Source organism: Haliotis asinina, chromosome 1 (assembly GCF_037392515.1).
Source record: "Haliotis asinina isolate JCU_RB_2024 chromosome 1, JCU_Hal_asi_v2, whole genome shotgun sequence".
Taxonomy (NCBI): Eukaryota; Metazoa; Mollusca; class Gastropoda; order Lepetellida; family Haliotidae; genus Haliotis; species Haliotis asinina.
Window position 1 is genome coordinate 62,452,604 of NC_090280.1, and position 26,841 is coordinate 62,479,444.

Below are 26,841 nucleotides of genomic sequence, written 5' to 3' on the forward strand. Positions count from 1 at the left end.
CTTTGCAGACCACTGAACGTATATTCTTGTGCTGACCAGTCATTCGTCAGACAGGACAAGTCAAAAGTGACAGGGAAGTTTCAACTACATTTCCATGAACGTCTAGAATCTCCACTGAAAAGGGGCTCATGAATATATTCTCATGTAAAATAGTTTATGAAATAAGTGCAGTTGGACTTCATAGACTAAGTAAGGGTCCCATAAACGGAGAAGGGGGAGGGAGCGAGGGAGCGACGAAGGCAATGGGCAAGGGCTGGAACTGGTGGTGACAGGCTATAGGAGTGCGGGTGGCCTTGACCCTGGCTTCGAGTGCTGGCGATGGGTTTGTTTGTCTTAATGAGTGAAGTAGGTGAAATGCAAACAATGAATAAGTGCAGTTGAATCCCGGGTCTAAACATATAGGTTATTGATGACGCTTTACAGGAGAATTAATAAATTAGTTTGGAACGCCTGGCCTGAATGTAGAGGAGAGGTGATATCCCGGGTAACACAAATATGTTTGGGAGATTCTAAATTCCATGTAGTAGGTTGGAGTTTTGTAGGAAGACTGCTAGGGCTCTGAAGATGTTGTGTGGGTTTAGAAGTTGTGGTAAATAAGTGTGGAATGTAGGGTGAATACTGTTTGGAAGTTGCTTAATGTCTGCTTATCGTAGTTTGTTTGTAGTGTGTGAATGTGTGGTTTATGGCTTCCAGGGTCTTGCAATGCGTGCATAAGCCATTTGTGTTTCTATTTTGTTTGTATAGTGTGTTGTGATGCCTGTAATATGTCTGTTTATGGCCGTGTCAATGTGTTTAGTGTTTGAGTATTTGTGGATTTTTCTTATTGGTGATTTTATGATCGATGTGATCGTCAAGTTCGTTCATTTTCCCCATGTTGTTTATGGGTTCTGCTCGGACGTGTCTCGTGGCATTGTCCAGCAATTTTAGTTCCTGAACGGTAAATTCGAGTCGAGGCAAGGGTTTGTTATGATATGTTCCCAACAGTTTTTTAATGACACGTTCGGGTGCACTGTCACGTTCGGACCCTAACCGGGTCTGCAGATCTTGGACGACCTTCGGAGGCAGCTTAGGCCATGCACCACCGTAACTTTGCATGTTTACATTATCGCTGATAAAGTCGGTACCATGGTGGCTGGCCAGCGTAGCCAAGACGAGGGGCTTTCTAGTGCAAGCGTTCACGAGATCGACTCCCAGGTGAGTCGTCAGTAACAGTAAGCCCCTGTCATTTATGGTAGACTGATACTGATGCTCAATTCCTATCACGTTCTAAACCGTCATAACAATCGTTTACTCAGCTCAGCTCGTTGCTCAACGAAATGTCATCATCGTAATCAACGTGAGCTGGCACACCAGCAGCAAATATCCGTCTCAATATCATCCATTATATTAAGTATATTAAACTCATATATTTTTATGTGTATAATGTCACAATACGGAAGAAACCTAGATCCTTTTCGAAGATTAAGAGTGCCTCTCGGTGTCAAAGGCGTTCATCAGTCAGTTACAATCACCAATAATCCGAGCAAGGTAGACTAAAACCAAATGCTGTTGGTTCGATTCCCATCCTGGGTGAGAATGACCTCATCGGCCCCAGGACGGTACGACTGGCGTTTACCATCGGTCCGGGTGTGTATTTGATAATACTTGACAGTTCGGGTGTGAACAGCTACAACAGCCGTAGGACTTCGCCGAACGGTGACGGAGACAATTAAGCTGGGGGTAAAGGTTGAGGTCACTTGACCTTTCTGATTTAAACATATTTATTTCCGAAACCTGTGTTGGTAAGCAATCATATTTATGCTTTTGTAAATACCGCCCCAGCAACACGATAATTTCAAGATCGTGACGGATACAAATAAACGAAAATAATAGACAACCCATATGTTCATATATAAATAAAGTGTTACAAGTAAGTGCAGTATAGATGAAATTAACAGTACAATATGATACGCACTGCAATGATGGCAGGTAAACATACAGTTATAGCTTTATAGATTTTGCAGTTAAAACAGTGCGAAACTTGCCTATGCATGTACAAATCGATTACGTTTAGTTACGAAGTGATGAACAGATTTTAACATATACATTTCAAAATGTTTGCTTGAACTCGTGTTACCATATAGGGCAGTTTCTAAATTATATACGTGGATTTAAAAGAATGTTCTAATTCCACTATATTTAACACAAGAAAAGGAATAATGAATTATCTGAATGCTCGATTTGGTGCCCACAAGAGCAGATCGGGTTTTCTGAAATATATCCTTGAAATTTGTCCCAAGTAAGATCTCTGCATGCGAGTCTCAGTCGACTGTGAACTATATGACAGATTCTACATGCGAGTCTCAGTCGACTGTGAATTATATGACAGATTCTACATGCGAGTCTCAGTCGACTGTGAATTATCTGACAGTTTCTACTACCATGATATACATCAAAGTAAACATTTCATTTATCTTGTGCTTTGATAGGGGTTTTGAAATGACGTAGGGACATGCAAATTCTAACCTCGAGAGGCAGTGAGTTCCAGAGTTTGACTGTTGTCTGGGATGAATGATTTGGCATATCTTCTTGTTCGGCAGTAGATGCTTCTCAGATTAGTGCCATCATTTAATCGATAACGACTATTTTCCCCCATGGATTGGGGTAACAGATTGCACAGGTAATCCAGTAATAAGTGATGATATATTTTATGAAATGTTTGCAATTTGTAGTATTTCGCCTTTCGATCCTCGAAGTGAGGAAAGTTTCGAGATAAATCTTTTCATGACTTGTTCCACGGACAGCACCACATGTTGTTTTAAGGGCATCTAGATGTAGTCTTTCTTGAGTAAGAGCTTGCTGATCTGTATTGTTAACTTTGTTGAGAGCAATATTCGAAAGAAGGTAGAGGGCAGGATTTGTACATAGTTTCTAGTGTTTTCCTACACAGGTGATATTTAAAGCATTTAAGGCAATTTATCATGGGATTAACATTGTTAAGAATGTTGAGGATGTGTGCGTCCCACGAACAGTCGTTTATTATTATTATTCTTGGGTGTTTACGGCTTTCAACATCTTGGATTACAATCCCATTCATAAGTAAATTCAGCTTAGGGTTGAGAGTATTTCTGCGCGTGAACTGCATGGTTTCTGTTTTTGAGGGATTAAAATTAACTTACCACATATATACCCAATTCGATATTCTTTCCAGATAATCATATCAGCAGTTAACTGCTTCAAGTGGATCGTCTACGATAACATAAACAGACGTATCATCAGCGAAAAGTCTGATGTTACTGTTGATCCCATCCACTGTGTCATTCATGTATATAATAAAATGTAGAGGTCCTAAAACTGAAGGGTTTGTAAATATCAGATAAATCAATGTAGAAGAATGTTGGGTAATTCTGGTAGGTTCATTAATGATCTGAGTAAGTCCATGTGCCTTTTTAAAGTACACTGTAATCGATTTTATCAGTATATTTCGGGAGAAGATAAATGTTACTGTCGCCTGTGATAACAGTACAAATATTTAAGTCATGACCGCTACCAATTGACTGGTCAATTAATTTCCAATATGCACCACTTATGTCAACCCTGTACACAGTCACAATGAGATATGAGCGGGATTAATATTTTACCTGTACCCATATAGCCTCCAATCCTACAATGTCTGATTGTTGCATATGTTGTACTATTATATGCTATTTGTTTCAAGGATATTGCCATCCCGCCTCCTCGCGTTGATCTATCCTTTCTAAATGGAGGGTGAAACAGCGGAATATGGAGAATTTTATTATCTATATCAGCCGGCAGCAATGATTCCGTTGTACATATTATGTCGTATGACTCGAATTCCGTTTTCAGTACATCGGGCTTGTCTCTTAAACTTCGGATTTTTAAATGAACCACAAACCAGTTCCATCTGGTTGGAAAGTGCAACGGTGGAAGACACAACTCTATCAATACACGGAGTCTAATGCAAGTAAATGAACGTGTCTATTACATGATTCGAATAATACATGTATTTATTGTCTTCCTGTACATTACAATGTGATAATGTGTAAAACAAAAGTGATGGATAAATGTGTTTGAACAATGGGATATATAGTTTGCAAGTGTAAAGTAAGTTTACAATACCTTACGTCTTCACTGGATGGCCTCAGACCTACCTCCTGTTCGCACAACTACAGTGTGATATGACGGCAATTGATAGGTATCACTGGAAATTAAATGATCGCCTGCCGAGCATGTATTTGGTGAATTGGTTCAACAAAAATATGCAACTGGAGATTTGATTTTACGCTTCAGCGGAACGACGTCAGCGGAAGCACATGGTAACCGCATATCTAGTGTTGCCCGTTAGTGAATAGAACTCAACAGTTTAAGTCCGCTTGGCTCAAAAGCGGACAGGTGAATTGCAATCTAACTCGAAAACTAATAAACATAAAATACTCAGTGAAAAGCTGAAAATGATTAAAACATCATCCCAACTCTGTGAGGTATTTGCAGAATTTTTGTCCGAAAATAAAAAAAGTTGTAAATCAACTATCATAAAAAATGACACAGTTCACGGTTCGTTACGAGGGAGGAGTGCAGAGAAAGGACCAGCAAGGTGTGCGAGAAAGGATAGAGACAGCACAGGTTAATGAATCAATAACTTTGTCGGCATTTGTGCTTGTGCTTCTCGAACACCTGGCTGTCCCTTTCTCTCCACTCCACCCTCGAAACAAAAAGTGAACTGTGTCAGTATTTTTATGATGGTAGTTTTCGAGTTAGATTGCAAATCATCGGTCTGCTTTTGAGTCAAACCAGGGAGACTCTATAGAAATGTAGACTATCCCTGATCAAACGCACCATACATATTTAGAGCGGCTTGTCAGACATTAATTTAGTGATATTACTTGATAACAACACTCCAATATGTTATGGTACATATACGTAAATATAAGCCTGAATGTAATGGCGCTATAGTAATCGTCGTCAGTAATGAGTGTATTAAACCTGTGCAGCCAGCGGGGACAAGAGAGTATAGTTTTAGCCACACACACCCCCCAACAACAATCCTGCATTCTCTCCTTCCTAATAGGGTGATACCACGATCGCGATGTATGCAATGGTACTTACTGTGATTGGTTCAATGTATGCCATTTGAAATGTTGATACACAAATGGTATACCAACACACAAACAAAGAACGCCAAACAACTGTTTCTTCATGACAGAACAACTACTTAGATCTGATCGCGTCTAAGTGAACGTTCAAAGCACTAAACTATGTGCTATCTTCACACCGAGGGGTGACAAACGGATGGTCGAACAGCCGTATTTCACTCATAACAGGGCTGTGCTGAGTTACACCCTAAGTGCGTGCCGGTACAGCTTCGTTCCCTGGGTCTGTTGCGAGTGCGCTAACGCTCCAACACCGGGGGCCTTTAGATCTTCAGTCTAACGCTCTCCCAACTGAGCTATTCCGGCCGACGAGCAAACCTGTTGTTTCAAACGAACTGTATATAGAGCCAGCCAATTGTCTTGTGTCCAAATGAAGGCTGTGTTTTCATTTGAAATTGCTTTGCAGACCACTGAACGTATATTCTTGTGCTGACCAGTCATTCGTCAGACAGGACAAGTCAAAAGTGACAGGGAAGTTTCAACTACATTTCCATGAACGTCTAGAATCTCCACTGAAAAGGTGCTAATGAATATATTCTCATGTAAAATAGTTTATGAAATAAGTGCAGTTGGACTTCATAGACTAAGTAAGGGTCCCATAAACGGAGAAGGGGGAGGGAGCGAGGGAGCGACGAAGGCAATGGGCAAGGGCTGGAACTGGTGGTGACAGGCTATAGGAGTGCGGGTGGCCTTGACCCTGGCTTCGAGTGCTGGCGATGGGTTTGTTTGTCTTAATGAGTGAAGTAGGTGAAATGCAAACAATGAATAAGTGCAGTTGAATCCCGGGTCTAAACATATAGGTTATTGATGACGCTTTACAGGAGAATTGATAAATTAGTTTGGAACGCCTGGCCTGAATGTAGAGGAGAGGTGATATCCCGGGTAACACAAATATGTTTGGGAGATTCTAAATTCCATGTAGTAGGTTGGAGTTTTGTAGGAAGACTGCTAGGGCTCTGAAGATGTTGTGTGGGTTTAGAAGTTGTGGTAAATAAGTGTGGAATGTAGGGTGAATACTGTTTGGAAGTTGCTTAATGTCTGCTTATCGTAGTTTGTTTGTAGTGTGTGAATGTGTGGTTTATGGCTTCCAGGGTTTTGCAATGCGTGCATAAGCCATTTGTGTTTCTGTTTTGTTTGTATAGTGTGTTGTGATGCCTGTAATATGTCTGTTTATGGCCGTGTCAATGTGTTTAGTGTTTGAGTATTTGTGGATTTTTCTTATTGGTGATTTTATGATCGATGTGATCGTCAAGTTCGTTCATTTTCCCCATGTTGTTTATGGGTTCTGCTCGGACGTGTCTCGTGGCATTGTCCAGCAATTTTAGTTCCTGAACGGTAAATTCGAGTCGAGGCAAGGGTTTGCTATGATATGTTCCCAACAGTTTTTTAATGACACGTTCGGGTGCACTGTCACGTTCGGACCCTAACCGGATCTGCAGATCTTGGACGACCTTCGGAGGCAGCTTAGGCCATGCACCACCGTAACTTTGCATGTTTACATTATCGCTGATAAAGTCGGTACCATGGTGGCTGGCCAGCGTAGCCAAGACGAGGGGCTTTCTAGTGCAAGCGTTCACGAGATCGACTCCCAGGTGAGTCGTCAGTAACAGTAAGCCCCTGTCATTTATGGTAGACTGATACTGAGGCCCAATTCCTATCACGTTCTAAACCGTCATAACAATCGTTTACTCAGCTCAGCTCGTTGCTCAACGAAATGTCATCATCGTAATCAACGTGAACTGGCACACCAGCAGCAAATATCCGTCTCAATATCATCCATTATATTAAGTATATTAAACTCATATATTTTTGTGTGTATAATGTCACAATACGGAAGAAACCTAGATCCTTTTCGAAGATTAAGAGTGCCTCTCGGTGTCAAAGGCGTTCATCAGTCAGTTACAATCACCAGTAATCCGAGCAAGGTAGACTAAAACCAAATGCTGTTGGTTCGATTCCCATCCTGGGTGAGAATGACCTCATCGGCCCCAGGACGGTACGACTGGCGTTTACCATCGGTCCGGGTGTGTATTTGATAATACTTGACAGTTCGGGTGTGAACAGCTACAACAGCCGTAGGACTTCGCCGAACGGTGACGGAGACAATTAAGCTGGGGGTAAAGGTTGAGGTCACTTGACCTTTCTGATTTAAACATATTTATTTCCGAAACCTGTGTTGGTAAGCAATCATATTTATGCTTTTGTAAATACCGCCTCAGCAACACGATAATTTCAAGATCGTGACGGATACAAATAAACGAAAATAATAGACAACCCATATGTTCATATATAAATAAAGTGTTACAAGTAAGTGCAGTATAGATGAAATTAACAGTACAATATGATACGCACTGCAATGATAGCAGGTAAACATACAGTTATAGCTTTATAGATTTTGCAGTTAAAACAGTGCGAAACTTGCCTATGCATGTACAAATCGATTACGTTTAGTTACGAAGTGATGAACAGATTTTAACATATACATTTCAAAATGTTTGCTTGAACTCGTGTTACCATATAGGGCAGTTTCTAAATTATATACGTGGATTTAAAAGAATGTTCTAATTCCACTATATTTAACACAAGAAAAGGAATAATGAATTATCTGAATGCTCGATTTGGTGCCCACAAGAGCAGATCGGGTTTTCTGAAATATATCCTTGAAATTTGTCCCAAGTAAGATCTCTGCATGCGAGTCTCAGTCGACTGTGAACTATATGACAGATTCTACATGCGAGTCTCAGTCGACTGTGAATTATATGACAGATTCTACATGCGAGTCTCAGTCGACTGTGAATTATCTGACAGTTTCTACTACCATGATATACATCAAAGTAAACATTTCATTTATCTTGTGCTTTGATAGGGGTTTTGAAATGACGTAGGGACATGCAAATTCTAACCTCGAGAGGCAGTGAGTTCCAGAGTTTGACTGTTGTCTGGGATGAATGATTTGGCATATCTTCTTGTTCGGCAGTAGATGCTACTCAGATTAGTGCCATCATTTAATCGATAACGACTATTTTCCCCCATGGATTGGGGTAACAGATTGCACAGGTAATCCAGTAATAAGTGATGATATATTTTATGAAATGTTTGCAATTTGTAGTATTTCGCCTTTCGATCCTCGAAGTGAGGAAAGTTTCGAGATAAATCTTTTCATGAATTGTTCCACGGACAGCACCACATGTTGTTTTAAGGGCATCTAGATGTAGTCTTTCTTGAGTAAGAGCTTGCTGATCTGTATTGTTAACTTTGTTGAGAGCAATATTCGAAAGAAGGTAGAGGGCAGGATTTGTACATAGTTTCTAGTGTTTTCCTACACAGGTGATATTTAAAGCATTTAAGGCAATTTATCATGGGATTAACATTGTTAAGAATGTTGAGGATGTGTGCGTCCCACGAACAGTCGTTTATTATTATTATTCTTGGGTGTTTACGGCTTTCAACATCTTGGATTACAATCCCATTCATAAATAAATTCAGCTTAGGGTTGAGAGTATTTCTGCGCGTGAACTGCATGGTTTCTGTTTCTGAGGGATTAAAATTAACTTACCACATATATACCCAATTCGATATTCTTTCCAGATAATCATATCAGCAGTTAACTGCTTCAAGTGGATCGTCTACGATAACATAAACAGACGTATCATCAGCGAAAAGTCTGATGTTACTGTTGATCCCATCCACTGTGTCATTCATGTATATAATAAAATGTAGAGGTCCTAAAACTGATGGGTTTGTAAATATCAGATAAATCAATGTGAAGAATGTTGGGTAATTCTGGTAGGTTCATTAATGATCTGAGTAAGTCCATGTGCCTTTTTAAAGTACACTGTAATCGATTTTATCAGTATATTTCGGGAGAAGATAAATGTTACTGTCGCCTGTGATAACAGTACAAATATTTAAGTCATGACCGCTACCAATTGACTGGTCAATTAATTTCCAATATGCACCACTTATGTCAACCCTGTACACAGTCACAATGAGATATGAGCGGGATTAATATTTTACCTGTACCCATATAGCCTTCAATCCTACAATGTCTGATTGTTGCATATGTTGTACTATTATATGCTATTTTTCTTCAAGGATATTGCCATCCCGCCTCCTCGCGTTGATCTATCCTTTCTAAATGGAGGGTGAAACAGTGGAATATGGAGAATTTTATTATCTATATCAGCCGGCAGCAATGATTCCGTTGTACATATTATGTCGTATGACTCGAATTCCGTTTTCAGTACATCGGGCTTGTCTCTTAAACTTCGGATTTTTAAATGAACCGCAAACCAGTTCCATCTGGTTGGAAAGTGCAACGGTGGAAGACACAACTCTATCAATACACGGAGTCTAATGCAAGTAAATGAACGTGTCTATTACATGATTCGAATAATACATGTATTTATTGTCTTCCTGTACATTACAATATGATAATGTGTGAAACAAAAGTGATGGATAAATGTGTTTGAACAATGGGATATATAGTTTGCAAGTGTAAAGTAAGTTTACAATACCTTACGTCTTCACTGGATGGCCTCAGACCTACCTCCTGTTCGCACAACTACAGTGTGATATGACGGCAATTGATAGGTATCACTGGAAATTAAATGATCGCCTGCCGAGCATGTATTTGGTGAATTGGTTCAACAAAAATTTGCAACTGGAGATTTGATTTTACGCTTCAGCGGAACGACGTCAGCGGAAGCACATGGTAACCGCATATCTAGTGTTGCCCGTTAGTGAATAGAACTCAACAGTTTAAGTCCGCTTTGCTCAAAAGCGGACAGGTGAATTGCAATCTAACTCGAAAACTAATAAACATAAAATACTCAGTGAAAAGCTGAAAATGATTAAAACATCATACCAACTCTGTGAGGTATTTGCAGAATTTTTGTCCGAAAATAAAAAAAGTTGTAAATCAACTATCATAAAAAATGACACAGTTCACGGTTCGTTACGAGGGAGGAGTGCAGAGAAAGGACCAGCAAGGTGTGCGAGAAAGGATAGAGACAGCACAGGTTAATGAATCAATTACTTTGTCGGCATTTGTGCTCGTGCTTCTCGAACACCTGGCTGTCCCTTTCTCTCCACTCCACCCTCGAAACAAAAAGTGAACTGTGTCAGTATTTTTATGATGGTAGTTTTCGAGTTAGATTGCAAATCATCGGTCTGCTTTTGAGTCAAACCAGGGAGACTCTATAGAAATGTAGACTATCCCTGATCAAACGCACCATACATATTTAGAGCGGCTTGTCAGACATTAATTTAGTGATATTACTTGATAACAACACTCCAATATGTTGTGGTACATATACGTAAATATTAGCCTGAATGTAATGGCGCTATAGTAATCGTCGTCAGTAATGAGTGTATTCAACCTGTGCAGCCAGCGGGGACAAGAGAGTATAGTTTTAGCCACACACACCCCCCAACAACAATCCTGCATTCTCTCCTTCCTAATAGGGTGATACCACGATCGCGATGTATGCAATGGTACTTACTGTGATTGGTTCAATGTATGCCATTTGAAATGTTGATACACAAATGGTATACCAACACACAAACAAAGAACGCCAAACAACTGTTTCTTCATGACAGAACAACTACTTAGATCTGATCGCGTCTAAGTGAACGTTCAAAGCACTAAACTATGTGCTATCTTCACACCGAGGGGTGACAAACGGATGGTCGAACAGCCGTATTTCACTCATAACAGGGCTGTGCTGAGTTACACCCTAAGTGCGTGCCGGTACAGCTTCGTTCCCTGGGTCTGTTGCGAGTGCGCTAACGCTCCAACACCGGGGGCCTTTAGATCTTCAGTCTAACGCTCTCCCAACTGAGCTATTCCGGCCGACGAGCAAACCTGTTGTTTCAAACGAACTGTATATAGAGCCAGCCAATTGTCTTGTGTCCAAATGAAGGCTGTGTTTTCATTTGAAATTGCTTTGCAGACCACTGAACGTATATTCTTGTGCTGACCAGTCATTCGTCAGACAGGACAAGTCAAAAGTGACAGGGAAGTTTCAACTACATTTCCATGAACGTCTAGAATCTCCACTGAAAAGGGGCTCATGAATATATTCTCATGTAAAATAGTTTGGATATGCTCCGGCAGGTGGATGACTTTTGACAAGTGGTCAGAGATGAATAAATCCCTAGACTGACTACCAAAAAAATAGGGTCAGCCGCCAGAGTCCTGCACTCTGTGCCGGAACCCGGGATTGAACCGGGGGCCTTTAGATCTTCAGTCTAACGCTCTCCCAACTGAGCTATTCCGGCCGACGAGCAAACCTGTCGTTTCAAACGAACTGTATATAGAGCCAGCCAATTGTCTTGTGTCCAAATGAAGGCTGTGTTTTCATTTGAAATTGCTTTGCAGACCACTGAACGTATATTCTTGTGCTGACCAGTCATTCGTCAGACAGGACAAGTCAAAAGTGACAGGGAAGTTTCAACTACATTTCCATGAACGTCTAGAATCTCAACTGAAAAGGGGCTAATGAATATATTCTCATGTAAAATAGTTTGCATATGCTCCGGCAGGTGGATGACTTTTGACAAGTGGTCAGAGATGAATAAATCCCTAGACTGACTACCCAAAAAATAGGGTCAGCCGCCAGAGTCCTGCACTCTGTGCCGGAACCCGGGATTGAACCGGGGGCCTTTAGATCTTCAGTCTAACGCTCTCCCAACTGAGCTATTCCGGCCGACGAGCAAACCTGTCGTTTCAAACGAACTGTATATAGAGCCCGCCAATTGTCTTGTGTCCAAATGAAGGCTGTGTTTTCATTTGAAATTGCTTTGCAGACCACTGAACGTATATTCTTGTGCTGACCAGTCATTCGTCAGACAGGACAAGTCAAAAGTGACAGGGAAGTTTCAACTACATTTCCATGAACGTCTAGAATCTCCACTGAAAAGGGGCTAATGAATATATTCTCATGTAAAATAGTTTGCATATGCTCCGGCAGGTGGAGGACTTTTGACAAGTGGTCAGAGATGAATAAATCCCTAGACTGACTATCCAAAAAATAGGGTCAGCCGCCAGAGTCCTGCACTCTGTGCCGGAACCCGGGATTGAACCGGGGGCCTTTAGATCTTCAGTCTAACGCTCTCCCAACTGAGCTATTCCGGCCGACGAGCAAACCTGTCGTTTCAAACGAACTGTATATAGAGCCAGCCAATTGTCTTGTGTCCAAATGAAGGCTGTGTTTTCATTTGAAATTGCTTTGCAGACCACTGAACGTATATTCTTGTGCTGACCAGTCATTCGTCAGACAGGACAAGTCAAAAGTGACAGGGAAGTTTCAACTACATTTCCATGAACGTCTAGAATCTCCACTGAAAAGGGGCTCATGAATATATTCTCATGTAAAATAGTTTGCATATGCTCCGGCAGGTGGATGACTTTTGACAAGTGGTCAGAGATGAATAAATCCCTAGACTGACTACCCAAAAAATAGGGTCAGCCGCCAGAGTCCTGCACTCTGTGCCGGAACCCGGGATTGAACCGGGGGCCTTTAGATCTTCAGTCTAACGCTCTCCCAACTGAGCTATTCCGGCCGACGAGCAAACCTGTCGTTTCAAACGAACTGTATATAGAGCCAGCCAATTGTCTTGTGTCCAAATGAAGGCTGTGTTTTCATTTGAAATTGCTTTGCAGACCACTGAACGTATATTCTTGTGCTGACCAGTCATTCGTCAGACAGGACAAGTCAAAAGTGACAGGGAAGTTTCAACTACATTTCCATGAACGTCTAGAATCTCCACTGAACAGGGGCTCATGAATATATTCTCATGTAAAATAGTTTGCATATGCTCCGGCAGGTGGAGGACTTTTGACAAGTGGTCAGAGATGAATAAATCCCTAGACTGACTACCCAAAAAATAGGGTCAGCCGCCAGAGTCCTGCACTCTGTGCCGGAACCCGGGATTGAACCGGGGGCCTTTAGATCTTCAGTCTAACGCTCTCCCAACTGAGCTATTCCGGCCGACGAGCAAACCTGTCGTTTCAAACGAACTGTATATAGAGCCAGCCAATTGTCTTGTGTCCAAATGAAGGCTGTGTTTTCATTTGAAATTGCTTTGCAGACCACTGAACGTATATTCTTGTGCTGACCAGTCATTCGTCAGACAGGACAAGTCAAAAGTGACAGGGAAGTTTCAACTACATTTCCATGAACGTCTAGAATCTCCACTGAAAAGGGGCTCATGTATACATTCTCATGTAAAATAGTTTGCATATGCTCCGGCAGGTGGATGACTTTTGACAAGTGGTCAGAGATGAATAAATCCCTAGACTGACTACCCAAAAAATAGGGTCAGCCGCCAGAGTCCTGCACTCTGTGCCGGAACCCGGGATTGAACCGGGGGCCTTTAGATCTTCAGTCTAACGCTCTCCCAACTGAGCTATTCCGGCCGACGAGCAAACCTGTCGTTTCAAACGAACTGTATATAGAGCCAGCCAATTGTCTTGTGTCCAAATGAAGGCTGTGTTTTCATTTGAAATTGCTTTGCAGACCACTGAACGTATATTCTTGTGCTGACCAGTCATTCGTCAGACAGGACAAGTCAAAAGTGACAGGGAAGTTTCAACTACATTTCCATGAACGTCTAGAATCTCCACTGAAAAGGGGCTCATGAATATATTCTCATGTAAAATAGTTTGCATATGCTCCGGCAGGTGGAGGACTTTTGACAAGTGGTCAGAGATGAATAAATCCCTAGACTGACTACCCAAAAAATAGGGTCAGCCGCCAGAGTCCTGCACTCTGTGCCGGAACCCGGGATTGAACCGGGGGCCTTTAGATCTTCAGTCTAACGCTCTCCCAACTGAGCTATTCCGGCCGACGAGCAAACCTGTCGTTTCAAACGAACTGTATATAGAGCCAGCCAATTGTCTTGTGTCCAAATGAAGGCTGTGTTTTCATTTGAAATTGCTTTGCAGACCACTGAACGTATATTCTTGTGCTGACCAGTCATTCGTCAGACAGGACAAGTCAAAAGTGACAGGGAAGTTTCAACTACATTTCCATGAACGTCTAGAATCTCCACTGAAAAGGGGCTCATGTATATATTCTCATGTAAAATAGTTTGCATATGCTCCGGCAGGTGGATGACTTTTGACAAGTGGTCAGAGATGAATAAATCCCTAGACTGACTACCCAAAAAATAGGGTCAGCCGCCAGAGTCCTGCACTCTGTGCCGGAACCCGGGATTGAACCGGGGGCCTTTAGATCTTCAGTCTAACGCTCTCCCAACTGAGCTATTCCGGCCGACGAGCAAACCTGTCGTTTCAAACGAACTGTATATAGAGCCAGCCAATTGTCTTGTGTCCAAATGAAGGCTGTGTTTTCATTTGAAATTGCTTTGCAGACCACTGAACGTATATTCTTGTGCTGACCAGTCATTCGTCAGACAGGACAAGTCAAAAGTGACAGGGAAGTTTCAACTACATTTCCATGAACGTCTAGAATCTCCACTGAAAAGGGGCTCATGAATATATTCTCATGTAAAATAGTTTGCATATGCTCCGGCAGGTGGAGGACTTTTGACAAGTGGTCAGAGATGAATAAATCCCTAGACTGACTATCCAAAAAATAGGGTCAGCCGCCAGAGTCCTGCACTCTGTGCCGGAACCCGGGATTGAACCGGGGGCCTTTAGATCTTCAGTCTAACGCTCTCCCAACTGAGCTATTCCGGCCGACGAGCAACCTGTCGTTTCAAACGAACTGTATATAGAGCCAGCCAATTGTCTTGTGTCCAAATGAAGGCTGTGTTTTCATTTGAAATTGCTTTGCAGACCACTGAACGTATATTCTTGTGCTGACCAGTCATTCGTCAGACAGGACAAGTCAAAAGTGACAGGGAAGTTTCAACTACATGTCCATGAACGTCTAGAATCTCCACTGAAAAGGGGCTCATGAATATATTCTCATGTAAAATAGTTTGCATATGCTCCGGCAGGTGGTGGACTTTTGACAAGTGGTCAGAGATGAATAAATCCCTAGACTGACTATCCAAAAAATAGGGTCAGCCGCCAGAGTCCTGCACTCTGTGCCGGAACCCGGGATTGAACCGGGGGCCTTTAGATCTTCAGTCTAACGCTCTCCCAACTGAGCTATTCCGGCCGACGAGCAAACCTGTCGTTTCAAACGAACTGTATATAGAGCCAGCCAATTGTCTTGTGTCCAAATGAAGGCTGTGTTTTCATTTGAAATTGCTTTGCAGACCACTGAACGTATATTCTTGTGCTGACCAGTCATTCGTCAGACAGGACAAGTCAAAAGTGACAGGGAAGTTTCAACTACATGTCCATGAACGTCTAGAATCTCCACTGAAAAGGGGCTCATGAATATATTCTCATGTAAAATAGTTTGCATATGCTCCGGCAGGTGGATGACTTTTGACAAGTGGTCAGAGATGAATAAATCCCTAGACTGACTACCCAAAAATTAGGGTCAGCCGCCAGAGTCCTGCACTCTGTGCCGGAACCCGGGATTGAACCGGGGGCCTTTAGATCTTCAGTCTAACGCTCTCCCAACTGAGCTATTCCGGCCGACGAGCAAACCTGTCGTTTCAAACGAACTGTATATAGAGCCAGCCAATTGTCTTGTGTCCAAATGAAGGCTGTGTTTTCATTTGAAATTGCTTTGCAGACCACTGAACGTATATTCTTGTGCTGACCAGTCATTCGTCAGACAGGACAAGTCAAAAGTGACAGGGAAGTTTCAACTACATTTCCATGAACGTCTAGAATCTCCACTGAAAAGGGGCTCATGAATATATTCTCATGTAAAATAGTTTGCATATGCTCCGGCAGGTGGATGACTTTTGACAAGTGGTCAGAGATGAATAAATCCCTAGACTGACTACCCAAAAAATAGGGTCAGCCGCCAGAGTCCTGCACTCTGTGCCGGAACCCGGGATTGAACCGGGGGCCTTTAGATCTTCAGTCTAACGCTCTCCCAACTGAGCTATTCCGGCCGACGAGCAAACCTGTCGTTTCAAACGAACTGTATATAGAGCCAGCCAATTGTCTTGTGTCCAAATGAAGGCTGTGTTTTCATTTGAAATTGCTTTGCAGACCACTGAACGTATATTCTTGTGCTGACCAGTCATTCGTCAGACAGGACAAGTCAAAAGTGACAGGGAAGTTTCAACTACATTTCCATGAACGTCTAGAATCTCCACTGAAAAGGGGCTCATGAATATATTCTCATGTAAAATAGTTTGCATATGCTCCGGCAGGTGGAGGACTTTTGACAAGTGGTCAGAGATGAATAAATCCCTAGACTGACTATCCAAAAAATAGGGTCAGCCGCCAGAGTCCTGCACTCTGTGCCGGAACCCGGGATTGAACCGGGGGCCTTTAGATCTTCAGTCTAACGCTCTCCCAACTGAGCTATTCCGGCCGACGAGCAACCTGTCGTTTCAAACGAACTGTATATAGAGCCAGCCAATTGTCTTGTGTCCAAATGAAGGCTGTGTTTTCATTTGAAATTGCTTTGCAGACCACTGAACGTATATTCTTGTGCTGACCAGTCATTCGTCAGACAGGACAAGTCAAAAGTGACAGGGAAGTTTCAACTACATGTCCATGAACGTCTAGAATCTCCACTGAAAAGGGGCTCATGAATATATTCTCATGTAAAATAGTTTGCATATGCTCCGGCAGGTGGTGGACTTTTGACAAGTGGTCAGAGATGAATAAATCCCTAGACTGACTATCCAAAAAATAGGGTCAGCCGCCAGAGTCCTGCACTCTGTGCCGGAACCCGGGATTGAACCGGGGGCCTTTAGATCTTCAGTCTAACGCTCTCCCAACTGAGCTATTCCGGCCGACGAGCAAACCTGTCGTTTCAAACGAACTGTATATAGAGCCAGCCAATTGTCTTGTGTCCAAATGAAGGCTGTGTTTTCATTTGAAATTGCTTTGCAGACCACTGAACGTATATTCTTGTGCTGACCAGTCATTCGTCAGACAGGACAAGTCAAAAGTGACAGGGAAGTTTCAACTACATGTCCATGAACGTCTAGAATCTCCACTGAAAAGGGGCTCATGAATATATTCTCATGTAAAATAGTTTGCATATGCTCCGGCAGGTGGATGACTTTTGACAAGTGGTCAGAGATGAATAAATCCCTAGACTGACTACCCAAAAATTAGGGTCAGCCGCCAGAGTCCTGCACTCTGTGCCGGAACCCGGGATTGAACCGGGGGCCTTTAGATCTTCAGTCTAACGCTCTCCCAACTGAGCTATTCCGGCCGACGAGCAAACCTGTCGTTTCAAACGAACTGTATATAGAGCCAGCCAATTGTCTTGTGTCCAAATGAAGGCTGTGTTTTCATTTGAAATTGCTTTGCAGACCACTGAACGTATATTCTTGTGCTGACCAGTCATTCGTCAGACAGGACAAGTCAAAAGTGACAGGGAAGTTTCAACTACATTTCCATGAACGTCTAGAATCTCCACTGAAAAGGGGCTCATGAATATATTCTCATGTAAAATAGTTTGCATATGCTCCGGCAGGTGGATGACTTTTGACAAGTGGTCAGAGATGAATAAATCCCTAGACTGACTACCCAAAAAATAGGGTCAGCCGCCAGAGTCCTGCACTCTGTGCCGGAACCCGGGATTGAACCGGGGGCCTTTAGATCTTCAGTCTAACGCTCTCCCAACTGAGCTATTCCGGCCGACGAGCAAACCTGTCGTTTCAAACGAACTGTATAATAGAGCCAGCCAGTTGTCTTGTGTCCAAATGAAGGCTGTGTTTTCATTTGAAATTGCTTTGCAGACCACTGAACGTATATTCTTGTGCTGACCAGTCATTCGTCAGACAGGACAAGTCAAAAGTGACAGGGAAGTTTCAACTACATTTCCATGAACGTCTAGAATCTCCACTGAAAAGGGGCTCATGAATATATTCTCATGTAAAATAGTTTGCATATGCTCCGGCAGGTGGATGACTTTTGACAAGTGGTCAGAGATGAATAAATCCCTAGACTGACTACCCAAAAAATAGGGTCAGCCGCCAGAGTCCTGCACTCTGTGCCGGAACCCGGGACTGAACCGGGGGCCTTTAGATCTTCAGTCTAACGCTCTCCCAACTGAGCTATTCCGGCCGACGAGCAAACCTGTCGTTTCAAACGAACTGTATATAGAGCCAGCCAATTGTCTTGTGTCCAAATGAAGGCTGTGTTTTCATTTGAAATTGCTTTGCAGACCACTGAACGTATATTCTTGTGCTGACCAGTCATTCGTCAGACAGGACAAGTCAAAAGTGACAGGGAAGTTTCAACTACATTTCCATGAACGTCTAGAATCTCTACTGAAAAGGGGCTCATGAATATATTCTCATGTAAAATAGTTTGCATATGCTCCGGCAGGTGGATGACTTTTGACAAGTGGTCAGAGATGAATAAATCCCTAGACTGACTACCCAAAAAATAGGGTCAGCCGCCAGAGTCCTGCACTCTGTGCCGGAACCCGGGATTGAACCGGGGGCCTTTAGATCTTCAGTCTAACGCTCTCCCAACTGAGCTATTCCGGCCGATGAGCAAACCTGTCGTTTCAAACGAACTGTATATAGAGCCAGCCAATTGTCTTGTGTCCAAATGAAGGCTGTGTTTTCATTTGAAATTGCTTTGCAGACCACTGAACGTATATTCTTGTGCTGACCAGTCATTCGTCAGACAGGACAAGTCAAAAGTGACAGGGAAGTTTCAACTACATTTCCATGAACGTCTAGAATCTCCACTGAAAAGGGGCTCATGAATATATTCTCATGTAAAATAGTTTGCATATGCTCCGGCAGGTGGATGACTTTTGACAAGTGGTCAGAGATGAATAAATCCCTAGACTGACTACCCAAAAAATAGGGTCAGCCGCCAGAGTCCTGCACTCTGTGCCGGAACCCGGGATTGAACCGGGGGCCTTTAGATCTTCAGTCTAACGCTCTCCCAACTGAGCTTTTCCGGCCGACGAGCAAACCTGTCGTTTCAAACGAACTGTATATAGAGCCAGCCAATTGTCTTGTGTCCAAATGAAGGCTGTGTTTTCATTTGAAATTGCTTTGCAGACCACTGAACGTATATTCTTGTGCTGACCAGTCATTCGTCAGACAGGACAAGTCAAAAGTGACAGGGAAGTTTCAACTACATGTCCATGAACGTCTAGAATCTCCACTGAAAAGGGGCTCATGAATATATTCTCATGTAAAATAGTTTGCATATGCTCCGGCAGGTGGAGGACTTTTGACAAGTGGTCAGAGATGAATAAATCCCTAGACTGACTACCCAAAAAATAGGGTCAGCCGCCAGAGTCCTGCACTCTGTGCCGGAACCCGGGATTGAACCGGGGGCCTTTAGATCTTCAGTCTAACGCTCTCCCAACTGAGCTATTCCGGCCGATGAGCAAACCTGTCGTTTCAAACGAACTGTATATAGAGCCAGCCAATTGTCTTGTGTCCAAATGAAGGCTGTGTTTTCATTTGAAATTGCTTTGCAGACCACTGAACGTATATTCTTGTGCTGACCAGTCATTCGTCAGACAGGACAAGTCAAAAGTGACAGGGAAGTTTCAACTACATGTCCATGAACGTCTAGAATCTCCACTGAAAAGGGGCTCATGAATATATTCTCATGTAAAATAGTTTGCATATGCTCCGGCAGGTGGAGGACTTTTGACAAGTGGTCAGAGATGAATAAATCCCTAGACTGACTACCCAAAAAATAGGGTCAGCCGCCAGAGTCCTGCACTCTGTGCCGGAACCCGGGATTGAACCGGGGGCCTTTAGATCTTCAGTCTAACGCTCTCCCAACTGAGCTTTTCCGGCCGACGAGCAAACCTGTCGTTTCAAACGAACTGTATATAGAGCCAGCCAATTGTCTTGTGTCCAAATGAAGGCTGTGTTTTCATTTGAAATTGCTTTGCAGACCACTGAACGTATATTCTTGTGCTGACCAGTCATTCGTCAGACAGGACAAGTCAAAAGTGACAGGGAAGTTTCAACTACATTTCCATGAACGTCTAGAATCTCCACTGAAAAGGGGCTCATGAATATATTCTCATGTAAAATAGTTTGCATATGCTCCGGCAGGTGGATGACTTTTGACAAGTGGTCAGAGATGAATAAATCCCTAGACTGACTACCCAAAAAATAGGGTCAGCCGCCAGAGTCCTGCACTCTGTGCCGGAACCCGGGATTGAACCGGGGGCCTTTAGATCTTCAGTCTAACGCTCTCCCAACTGAGCTATTCCGGCCGACGAGCAAACCTGTCGTTTCAAACGAACTGTATATAGAGCCAGCCAATTGTCTTGTGTCCAAATGAAGGCTGTGTTTTCATTTGAAATTGCTTTGCAGACCACTGAACGTATATTCTTGTGCTGACCAGTCATTCGTCAGACAGGACAAGTCAAAAGTGACAGGGAAGTTTCAACTACATGTCCATGAACGTCTAGAATCTCCACTGAAAAGGGGCTCATGAATATATTCTCATGTAAAATAGTTTGCATATGCTCCGGCAGGTGGAGGACTTTTGACAAGTGGTCAGAGATGAATAAATCCCTAGACTGACTACCCAAAAAATAGGGTCAGCCGCCAGAGTCCTGCACTCTGTGCCGGAACCCGGGATTGAACCGGGGGCCTTTAGATCTTCAGTCTAACGCTCTCCCAACTGAGCTATTCCGGCCGACGAGCAAACCTGTCGTTTCAAACGAACTGTATATAGAGCCAGCCAATTGTCTTGTGTCCAAATGAAGGCTGTGTTTTCATTTGAAATTGCTTTGCAGACCACTGAACGTATATTCTTGTGCTGACCAGTCATTCGTCAGACAGGACAAGTCAAAAGTGACAGGGAAGTTTCAACTACATTTCCATGAACGTCTAGAATCTCCACTGAAAAGGGGCTCATGAATATATTCTCATGTAAAATAGTTTGCATATGCTCCGGCAGGTGGAGGACTTTTGACAAGTGGTCAGAGATGAATAAATCCCTAGACTGACTACCCAAAAAATAGGGTCAGCCCCCAGAGTCCTGCACTCTGTGCCGGAACCCGGGATTGAACCGGGGGCCTTTAGATCTTCAGTCTAACGCTCTCCCAACTGAGCTATTCCGGCCGACGAGCAAACCTGTCGTTTCAAACGAACTGTATATAGAGCCAGCCAATTGTCTTGTGTCCAAATGAAGGCTGTGTTTTCATTTGAAATTGCTTTGCAGACCACTGAACGTATATTCTTGTGCTGACCAGTCATTCGTCAGACAGGACAAGTCAAAAGTGACAGGGAAGTTTCAACTACATTTCCATGAACGTCTAGAATCTCCACTGAAAAGGGGCTCATGAATATATTCTCATGTAAAATAGTTTGCATATGCTCCGGCAGGTGGATGACTTTTGACAAGTGGTCAGAGATGAATAAATCCCTAGACTGACTACCCAATAAATAGGGTCAGCCGCCAGAGTCCTTCACTCTGTGCCGGAACCCGGGATTGAACCGGGGGCCTTTAGATCTTCAGTCTAACGCTCTCCCAACTGAGCTATTCCGGCCGACGAGCAAACCTGTCGTTTCAAACGAACTGTATATAGAGCCAGCCAATTGTCTTGTGTCCAAATGAAGGCTGTGTTTTCATTTGAAATTGCTTTGCAGACCACTGAACGTATATTCTTGTGCTGACCAGTCATTCGTCAGACAGGACAAGTCAAAAGTGACAGGGAAGTTTCAACTACATTTCCATGAACGTCTAGAATCTCCACTGAAAAGGGGCTCATGAATATATTCTCATGTAAAATAGTTTGCATATGCTCCGGCAGGTGGATGACTTTTGACAAGTGGTCAGAGATGAATAAATCCCTAGACTGACTACCCAAAAAATAGGGTCAGCCGCCAGAGTCCTGCACTCTGTGCCGGAACCCGGGATTGAACCGGGGGCCTTTAGATCTTCAGTCTAACGCTCTCCCAACTGAGCTTTTCCGGCCGACGAGCAAACCTGTCGTTTCAAACGAACTGTATATAGAGCCAGCCAATTGTCTTGTGTCCAAATGAAGGCTGTGTTTTCATTTGAAATTGCTTTGCAGACCACTGAACGTATATTCTTGTGCTGACCAGTCATTCGTCAGACAGGACAAGTCAAAAGTGACAGGGAAGTTTCAACTACATGTCCATGAACGTCTAGAATCTCCACTGAAAAGGGGCTCATGAATATATTCTCATGTAAAATAGTTTGCATATGCTCCGGCAGGTGGAGGACTTTTGACAAGTGGTCAGAGATGAATAAATCCCTAGACTGACTACCCAAAAAATAGGGTCAGCCGCCAGAGTCCTGCACTCTGTGCCGGAACCCGGGATTGAACCGGGGGACTTTAGATCTTCAGTCTAACGCTCTCCCAACTGAGCTATTCCGGCCGATGAGCAAACCTGTCGTTTCAAACGAACTGTATATAGAGCCAGCCAATTGTCTTGTGTCCAAATGAAGGCTGTGTTTTCATTTGAAATTGCTTTGCAGACCACTGAACGTATATTCTTGTGCTGACCAGTCATTCGTCAGACAGGACAAGTCAAAAGTGACAGGGAAGTTTCAACTACATGTCCATGAACGTCTAGAATCTCCACTGAAAAGGGGCTCATGAATATATTCTCATGTAAAATAGTTTGCATATGCTCCGGCAGGTGGATGACTTTTGACAAGTGGTCAGAGATGAATAAATCCCTAGACTGACTACCCAAAAAATAGGGTCAGCCGCCAGAGTCCTGCACTCTGTGCCGGAACCCGGGATTGAACCGGGGGCCTTTAGATCTTCAGTCTAACGCTCTCCCAACTGAGCTATTCCGGCCGACGAGCAAACCTGTCGTTTCAAACGAACTGTATATAGAGCCAGCCAATTGTCTTGTGTCCAAATGAAGGCTGTGTTTTCATTTGAAATTGCTTTGCAGACCACTGAACGTATATTCTTGTGCTGACCAGTCATTCGTCAGACAGGACAAGTCAAAAGTGACAGGGAAGTTTCAACTACATGTCCATGAACGTCTAGAATCTCCACTGAAAAGGGGCTCATGAATATATTCTCATGTAAAATAGTTTGCATATGCTCCGGCAGGTGGAGGACTTTTGACAAGTGGTCAGAGATGAATAAATCCCTAGACTGACTACCCAAAAAATAGGGTCAGCCGCCAGAGTCCTGCACTCTGTGCCGGAACCCGGGATTGAACCGGGGGCCTTTAGATCTTCAGTCTAACGCTCTCCCAACTGAGCTTTTCCGGCCGACGAGCAAACCTGTCGTTTCAAACGAACTGTATATAGAGCCAGCCAATTGTCTTGTGTCCAAATGAAGGCTGTGTTTTCATTTGAAATTGCTTTGCAGACCACTGAACGTATATTCTTGTGCTGACCAGTCATTCGTCAGACAGGACAAGTCAAAAGTGACAGGGAAGTTTCAACTACATGTCCATGAACGTCTAGAATCTCCACTGAAAAGGGGCTCATGAATATATTCTCATGTAAAATAGTTTGCATATGCTCCGGCAGGTGGAGGACTTTTGACAAGTGGTCAGAGATGAATAAATCCCTAGACTGACTACCCAAAAAATAGGGTCAGCCGCCAGAGTCCTGCACTCTGTGCCGGAACCCGGGATTGAACCGGGGGACTTTAGATCTTCAGTCTAACGCTCTCCCAACTGAGCTATTCCGGCCGATGAGCAAACCTGTCGTTTCAAACGAACTGTATATAGAGCCAGCCAATTGTCTTGTGTCCAAATGAAGGCTGTGTTTTCATTTGAAATTGCTTTGCAGACCACTGAACGTATATTCTTGTGCTGACCAGTCATTCGTCAGACAGGACAAGTCAAAAGTGACAGGGAAGTTTCAACTACATGTCCATGAACGTCTAGAATCTCCACTGAAAAGGGGCTCATGAATATATTCTCATGTAAAATAGTTTGCATATGCTCCGGCAGGTGGATGACTTTTGACAAGTGGTCAGAGATGAATAAATCCCTAGACTGACTACCCAAAAAATAGGGTCAGCCGCCAGAGTCCTGCACTCTGTGCCGGAACCCGGGATTGAACCGGGGGCCTTTAGATCTTCAGTCTAACGCTCTCCCAACTGAGCTATTCCGGCCGACGAGCAAACCTGTCGTTTCAAACGAACTGTATATAGAGCCAGCCAATTGTCTTGTGTCCAAATGAAGGCTGTGTTTTCATTTGAAATTGCTTTGCAGACCACTGAACGTATATTCTTGTGCTGACCAGTCATTCGTCAGACAGGACAAGTCAAAAGTGACAGGGAAGTTTCAACTACATGTCCATGAACGTCTAGAATCTCCACTGAAAAGGGGCTCATGAATATATTCTCATGTAAAATAGTTTGCATATGCTCCGGCAGGTGGATGACTTTTGACAAGTGGTCAGAGATGAAGAAATCCCTAGACTGACTACCCAAAAAATAGGGTCAGCCGCCAGAGTCCTGCACTCTGTGCCGGAACCCGGGATTGTACCGGGGGCCTTTAGATCTTCAGTCTAACGCTCTCCCAACTGAGCTATTCCGGCCGACGAGCAAACCTGTCGTTTCAAACGAACTGTATATAGAGCCAGCCAATTGTCTTGTGTCCAAATGAAGGCTGTGTTTTCATTTGAAATTGCTTTGCAGACCACTGAACGTATATTCTTGTGCTGACCAGTCATTCGTCAGACAGGACAAGTCAAAAGTGACAGGGAAGTTTCAACTACATGTCCATGAACGTCTAGAATCTCCACTGAAAAGGGGCTCATGAATATATTCTCATGTAAAATAGTTTGCATATGCTCCGGCAGGTGGAGGACTTTTGACAAGTGGTCAGAGATGAATAAATCCCTAGACTGACTACCCAAAAAATAGGGTCAGCCGCCAGAGTCCTGCACTCTGTGCCGGAACCCGGGATTGAACCGGGGGCCTTTAGATCTTCAGTCTAACGCTCTCCCAACTGAGCTATTCCGGCCGACGAGCAAACCTGTCGTTTCAAACGAACTGTATATAGAGCCAGCCAATTGTCTTGTGTCCAAATGAAGGCTGTGTTTTCATTTGAAATTGCTTTGCAGACCACTGAACGTATATTCTTGTGCTGACCAGTCATTCGTCAGACAGGACAAGTCAAAAGTGACAGGGAAGTTTCAACTACATTTCCATGAACGTCTAGAATCTCCACTGAAAAGGGGCTCATGAATATATTCTCATGTAAAATAGTTTGCATATGCTCCGGCAGGTGGAGGACTTTTGACAAGTGGTCAGAGATGAATAAATCCCTAGACTGACTACCCAAAAAATAGGGTCAGCCGCCAGAGTCCTGCACTCTGTGCCGGAACCCGGGATTGAACCGGGGGCCTTTAGATCTTCAGTCTAACGCTCTCCCAACTGAGCTATTCCGGCCGACGAGCAAACCTGTCGTTTCAAACGAACTGTATATAGAGCCAGCCAATTGTCTTGTGTCCAAATGAAGGCTGTGTTTTCATTTGAAATTGCTTTGCAGACCACTGAACGTATATTCTTGTGCTGACCAGTCATTCGTCAGACAGGACAAGTCAAAAGTGACAGGGAAGTTTCAACTACATTTCCATGAACGTCTAGAATCTCCACTGAAAAGGGGCTCATGAATATATTCTCATGTAAAATAGTTTGCATATGCTCCGGCAGGTGGATGACTTTTGACAAGTGGTCAGAGATGAATAAATCCCTAGACTGACTACCCAATAAATAGGGTCAGCCGCCAGAGTCCTTCACTCTGTGCCGGAACCCGGGATTGAACCGGGGGCCTTTAGATCTTCAGTCTAACGCTCTCCCAACTGAGCTATTCCGGCCGACGAGCAAACCTGTCGTTTCAAACGAACTGTATATAGAGCCAGCCAATTGTCTTGTGTCCAAATGAAGGCTGTGTTTTCATTTGAAATTGCTTTGCAGACCACTGAACGTATATTCTTGTGCTGACCAGTCATTCGTCAGACAGGACAAGTCAAAAGTGACAGGGAAGTTTCAACTACATTTCCATGAACGTCTAGAATCTCCACTGAAAAGCGGCTCATGAATATATTCTCATGTAAAATAGTTTGCATATGCTCCGGCAGGTGGAGGACTTTTGACAAGTGGTCAGAGATGAATAAATCCCTAGACTGACTACCCAAAAAATAGGGTCAGCCGCCAGAGTCCTGCACTCTGTGCCGGAACCCGGGATTGAACCGGGGGCCTTTAGATCTTCAGTCTAACGCTCTCCCAACTGAGCTATTCCGGCCGACGAGCAAACCTGTCGTTTCAAACGAACTGTATATAGAGCCAGCCAATTGTCTTGTGTCCAAATGAAGGCTGTGTTTTCATTTGAAATTGCTTTGCAGACCACTGAACGTATATTCTTGTGCTGACCAGTCATTCGTCAGACAGGACAAGTCAAAAGTGACAGGGAAGTTTCAACTACATTTCCATGAACGTCTAGAATCTCCACTGAAAAGGGGCTCATAAATATATTCTCATGTAAAATAGTTTGCATATGCTCCGGCAGGTGGATGACTTTTGACAAGTGGTCAGAGATGAATAAATCCCTAGACTGACTACCCAAAAAATAGGGTCAGCCGCCAGAGTCCTGCACTCTGTGCCGGAACCCGGGATTGAACCGGGGGCCTTTAGATCTTCAGTCTAACGCTCTCCCAACTGAGCTATTCCGGCCG

At 43.5% G+C, this 26,841-nt stretch overlaps 29 non-coding genes across 29 annotated transcripts; all 29 read right to left on the reverse strand.

The window, feature by feature from the left end:
• Positions 1–11,359: 11,359 nt before the first annotated feature.
• Trnaf-gaa (transfer RNA phenylalanine (anticodon GAA)) lies at positions 11,360–11,432 on the reverse strand. The gene has a single exon. It is a non-coding gene; the product is annotated as a tRNA-Phe (tRNA).
• Positions 11,433–11,787: 355 nt separating this feature from the next.
• On the reverse strand, positions 11,788–11,860 carry Trnaf-gaa (transfer RNA phenylalanine (anticodon GAA)). The gene has a single exon. It is a non-coding gene; the product is annotated as a tRNA-Phe (tRNA).
• A 355-nt stretch (positions 11,861–12,215) lies between these two features.
• Positions 12,216–12,288, reverse strand: Trnaf-gaa (transfer RNA phenylalanine (anticodon GAA)). Its single transcript has one exon. It is a non-coding gene; the product is annotated as a tRNA-Phe (tRNA).
• A 355-nt stretch (positions 12,289–12,643) lies between these two features.
• On the reverse strand, positions 12,644–12,716 carry Trnaf-gaa (transfer RNA phenylalanine (anticodon GAA)). The gene has a single exon. It is a non-coding gene; the product is annotated as a tRNA-Phe (tRNA).
• A 355-nt stretch (positions 12,717–13,071) lies between these two features.
• Positions 13,072–13,144, reverse strand: Trnaf-gaa (transfer RNA phenylalanine (anticodon GAA)). The gene has a single exon. It is a non-coding gene; the product is annotated as a tRNA-Phe (tRNA).
• A 355-nt stretch (positions 13,145–13,499) lies between these two features.
• On the reverse strand, positions 13,500–13,572 carry Trnaf-gaa (transfer RNA phenylalanine (anticodon GAA)). The gene has a single exon. It is a non-coding gene; the product is annotated as a tRNA-Phe (tRNA).
• A 355-nt stretch (positions 13,573–13,927) lies between these two features.
• Positions 13,928–14,000, reverse strand: Trnaf-gaa (transfer RNA phenylalanine (anticodon GAA)). Its single transcript has one exon. It is a non-coding gene; the product is annotated as a tRNA-Phe (tRNA).
• A 355-nt stretch (positions 14,001–14,355) lies between these two features.
• On the reverse strand, positions 14,356–14,428 carry Trnaf-gaa (transfer RNA phenylalanine (anticodon GAA)). The gene has a single exon. It is a non-coding gene; the product is annotated as a tRNA-Phe (tRNA).
• Positions 14,429–14,783: 355 nt separating this feature from the next.
• Trnaf-gaa (transfer RNA phenylalanine (anticodon GAA)) lies at positions 14,784–14,856 on the reverse strand. The gene has a single exon. It is a non-coding gene; the product is annotated as a tRNA-Phe (tRNA).
• Positions 14,857–15,210: 354 nt separating this feature from the next.
• Trnaf-gaa (transfer RNA phenylalanine (anticodon GAA)) lies at positions 15,211–15,283 on the reverse strand. The gene has a single exon. It is a non-coding gene; the product is annotated as a tRNA-Phe (tRNA).
• Positions 15,284–15,638: 355 nt separating this feature from the next.
• Trnaf-gaa (transfer RNA phenylalanine (anticodon GAA)) lies at positions 15,639–15,711 on the reverse strand. Its single transcript has one exon. It is a non-coding gene; the product is annotated as a tRNA-Phe (tRNA).
• Positions 15,712–16,066: 355 nt separating this feature from the next.
• Trnaf-gaa (transfer RNA phenylalanine (anticodon GAA)) lies at positions 16,067–16,139 on the reverse strand. The gene has a single exon. It is a non-coding gene; the product is annotated as a tRNA-Phe (tRNA).
• A 355-nt stretch (positions 16,140–16,494) lies between these two features.
• On the reverse strand, positions 16,495–16,567 carry Trnaf-gaa (transfer RNA phenylalanine (anticodon GAA)). The gene has a single exon. It is a non-coding gene; the product is annotated as a tRNA-Phe (tRNA).
• A 354-nt stretch (positions 16,568–16,921) lies between these two features.
• Positions 16,922–16,994, reverse strand: Trnaf-gaa (transfer RNA phenylalanine (anticodon GAA)). Its single transcript has one exon. It is a non-coding gene; the product is annotated as a tRNA-Phe (tRNA).
• Positions 16,995–17,349: 355 nt separating this feature from the next.
• Trnaf-gaa (transfer RNA phenylalanine (anticodon GAA)) lies at positions 17,350–17,422 on the reverse strand. Its single transcript has one exon. It is a non-coding gene; the product is annotated as a tRNA-Phe (tRNA).
• A 355-nt stretch (positions 17,423–17,777) lies between these two features.
• Trnaf-gaa (transfer RNA phenylalanine (anticodon GAA)) lies at positions 17,778–17,850 on the reverse strand. The gene has a single exon. It is a non-coding gene; the product is annotated as a tRNA-Phe (tRNA).
• A 784-nt stretch (positions 17,851–18,634) lies between these two features.
• On the reverse strand, positions 18,635–18,707 carry Trnaf-gaa (transfer RNA phenylalanine (anticodon GAA)). The gene has a single exon. It is a non-coding gene; the product is annotated as a tRNA-Phe (tRNA).
• Positions 18,708–19,490: 783 nt separating this feature from the next.
• On the reverse strand, positions 19,491–19,563 carry Trnaf-gaa (transfer RNA phenylalanine (anticodon GAA)). The gene has a single exon. It is a non-coding gene; the product is annotated as a tRNA-Phe (tRNA).
• A 783-nt stretch (positions 19,564–20,346) lies between these two features.
• Trnaf-gaa (transfer RNA phenylalanine (anticodon GAA)) lies at positions 20,347–20,419 on the reverse strand. The gene has a single exon. It is a non-coding gene; the product is annotated as a tRNA-Phe (tRNA).
• Positions 20,420–20,774: 355 nt separating this feature from the next.
• Trnaf-gaa (transfer RNA phenylalanine (anticodon GAA)) lies at positions 20,775–20,847 on the reverse strand. Its single transcript has one exon. It is a non-coding gene; the product is annotated as a tRNA-Phe (tRNA).
• Positions 20,848–21,202: 355 nt separating this feature from the next.
• Trnaf-gaa (transfer RNA phenylalanine (anticodon GAA)) lies at positions 21,203–21,275 on the reverse strand. The gene has a single exon. It is a non-coding gene; the product is annotated as a tRNA-Phe (tRNA).
• Positions 21,276–21,630: 355 nt separating this feature from the next.
• On the reverse strand, positions 21,631–21,703 carry Trnaf-gaa (transfer RNA phenylalanine (anticodon GAA)). The gene has a single exon. It is a non-coding gene; the product is annotated as a tRNA-Phe (tRNA).
• A 1,211-nt stretch (positions 21,704–22,914) lies between these two features.
• On the reverse strand, positions 22,915–22,987 carry Trnaf-gaa (transfer RNA phenylalanine (anticodon GAA)). Its single transcript has one exon. It is a non-coding gene; the product is annotated as a tRNA-Phe (tRNA).
• Positions 22,988–24,198: 1,211 nt separating this feature from the next.
• On the reverse strand, positions 24,199–24,271 carry Trnaf-gaa (transfer RNA phenylalanine (anticodon GAA)). The gene has a single exon. It is a non-coding gene; the product is annotated as a tRNA-Phe (tRNA).
• Positions 24,272–25,054: 783 nt separating this feature from the next.
• Trnaf-gaa (transfer RNA phenylalanine (anticodon GAA)) lies at positions 25,055–25,127 on the reverse strand. The gene has a single exon. It is a non-coding gene; the product is annotated as a tRNA-Phe (tRNA).
• Positions 25,128–25,482: 355 nt separating this feature from the next.
• On the reverse strand, positions 25,483–25,555 carry Trnaf-gaa (transfer RNA phenylalanine (anticodon GAA)). The gene has a single exon. It is a non-coding gene; the product is annotated as a tRNA-Phe (tRNA).
• A 355-nt stretch (positions 25,556–25,910) lies between these two features.
• Trnaf-gaa (transfer RNA phenylalanine (anticodon GAA)) lies at positions 25,911–25,983 on the reverse strand. Its single transcript has one exon. It is a non-coding gene; the product is annotated as a tRNA-Phe (tRNA).
• A 355-nt stretch (positions 25,984–26,338) lies between these two features.
• On the reverse strand, positions 26,339–26,411 carry Trnaf-gaa (transfer RNA phenylalanine (anticodon GAA)). The gene has a single exon. It is a non-coding gene; the product is annotated as a tRNA-Phe (tRNA).
• Positions 26,412–26,766: 355 nt separating this feature from the next.
• Positions 26,767–26,839, reverse strand: Trnaf-gaa (transfer RNA phenylalanine (anticodon GAA)). Its single transcript has one exon. It is a non-coding gene; the product is annotated as a tRNA-Phe (tRNA).
• Positions 26,840–26,841: the final 2 nt, after the last annotated feature.